The sequence below is a fragment of the Pagrus pagrus genome (genome assembly GCF_965226575.1).
Source record: "Pagrus pagrus genome assembly, chromosome: 7".
NCBI lineage: Eukaryota > Metazoa > Chordata > Actinopteri > Spariformes > Sparidae > Pagrus > Pagrus pagrus.
Genome location: NC_140191.1, coordinates 17,384,026 through 17,386,687, shown reverse-complemented (window position 1 = coordinate 17,386,687; position 2,662 = coordinate 17,384,026).

The window sequence follows — 2,662 nt, the reverse complement described above, 5'->3', positions numbered from 1 at the left end:
TGCGTTTCGATGGTGCAAACCTGCCCAGGGACGTCCAGTGGAAAAAGGTCCAAGACACAGATTTCTCTTACGCGCAGATGTCCTACAAGAGAACCCCTGGAAAAAATAGACACACACTGTCCAGCTCTGGTTCCCCCTTTGCTCTCTATGCTGTAGGAGTCAGCCTGATGAATGGTTATGGTTCCCCAGGACAATGTATACAGCCAGGTGAGGTGCACATATTATAGCTCTTTAAGACTAGAGAGAGAATATTTTACATTACCCATAAATTAACTATGATGATGGGGGCATTAATGTATTCCCTTTATGGTTTTCCAGGAGGTGGATCATTGTCCTGCAGCAGTATCACCTGCAGTGCCACCGAGGTGTGTGAGATGAAGGGTGGGTATCCCTCCTGTGTCCCCAAGCCGGTGACAAGTAAACCTGGTACATGCTGGGCCATGGGAGATCCCCACTACCGCACCTTCGACGGGAAACGCTATGACTTCATGGGTACCTGCACATACGTCATTGCTAAAAACTGTGGGAAGGATGATCGTCTCCCAGCCTTCGAGGTCCTCGCTCAGAATGAGAACAGGGGAAGCCTCAGGGTGTCCTATGTCGCACTGGTCACAGTGAAGGTGTATGGCGTCACCATCGTTGTAGTTCGGTCTGAGACAGGTCGTGTGAGGGTAAGCCTTCATATATCTATTAATAAAAAGTACTTAAGTATTTCCATTTTCTGCTACTTGCACTCTGCTACATTTTGGAGGCAAATATTGTACTTTCTACTCCACTACATTTTTTTGGTTAACTGTAGTTACTAGTTACTTTGCAGATTGCATGCATCAGAGCCGAAGAAACACATTCTTGAATTAATTTGTTTTATTGTCAGTGGGATTTTTAATTTTTTTTAAACTGATTGCTGACATGCAAATACATGTATAATTAACTTTTACCTAATCTTCTGAAACTTAAGTTTACTGATTTCTAGAAATTCCTATTGAAACTTAAGTACATCTATTATCAGATACTTTTACTCACTTTTACTTTAGCCTAAGTAATATTTTAACACAATATCTTTACTTTTACTTAAGTATGACTTTTGAGTTACTTTAACAACACTGGTAAAATATCAAATATCCATATTTTAAATTTAATCCTGACTTCAAGTTTTATTTTTTTCTTGGTGTGATACATTAAAATGTATATATTCAAATTAGGGATTCAAGATATATATATATATATATATGTGTGTGTGTGTATATATATGGGGATGATTAATTATCATAAACTGCAGGTTTTTAAAAAAACAAAAAGGTGAAGCTAACTTATTGGTATTTGCCTTGAAAGACAGGTAATTTTCGATTATTGCAATGGCTGAAGAAAAATCCATTATGTGCTTCCCTAATTTAAATCAATAAAATATATATTGTCTATTTTCTTTTGTCCAGGTTGACAATATTCTGTGGAGTTTGCCAATAACCTTGAAGAACGACAAACTGGTTATGTTCCAGAGCGGTCGCTCTGTGGTCATTGAGACTGATTTTGGTCTGACTGTCCAGTATGACTGGGAACACAAACTTGTGGTCAAACTGTCTGACAGTTACGCTGGTAAGACTTGTGGTCTCTGTGGCAACTTCAATGGCAACCCCGCTGATGATTTCATCACACCCTCCGGCACCCAGGCAGGTGGAGCATTGGCCTTTGGGAGCAGCTGGAAGGTGCCGGGGCTGGTGAAAGATGCCCGGTGCAGAGATGACTGTGTGGGTGGGTGTGATCGCTGTGAAAACAACTTAATGAAAAAGTGGGAGGGTGTTGCGTTTTGTGGGCTCATCACACTCATAGAAAATGGGCCATTCAGCAAATGTCATGCCATCATTGACCCACAACCATACCTGGAGAACTGTAAATATGATGTGTGCATGGGAGGCGGCCTTCGACAATTCCTCTGCAGGGCACTGGAGACTTACACTGAAGCCTGCCAGGAAGCTGGGATCCAGGTCCAAGATTGGAGGAAGATGGCACACTGCTGTAAGTAATGTTAACTAAATCAGAATCATACTCATCAAGTACGTGTACAAATACAACAGATTTGACTTGGTTTTTCACTGCTTTCAATGTACTTACACACAGAACAATTAATAGGAAGACAGAAATAGACATACAGCTTAACTGAACGAATATTGTAAAAAACTATATGCTATTGTAAAAATAAGATATAGGTGTATACTGTGTATGTATATATATATATATATATATATATATATATATAAACCAACAATGACCAACAACACAGTGGTGGAATATAACTAAGTACATATACTCAAGTGCTGTACTTTAATACAATTTTGAGGTACTTTCATTTTATTATATTATATTGTACTTTTATATTGTATTTTTACTGCATGACATTTATTTGATACTTTATGTATGAGTTACTTTGCAGAATCAGATTATTAATATAAAAGCAACATTATTTGGAAATTGGCATTTTGTGCAATGTGGCACTGGAACATAAGTTTGCTTTGTTTCATCATCGTCATGTTTTGTCCAAGGGGCTGCCAGAATCGACAAAGGACAAAAGTTTCTTGTAGCTGCTTAAAGTGAAATATCTAAATATTGTTTCCACCACTGTCAAAGAATTAAATACATACATGAAGTGGGAGGTAAAGTACAGTAT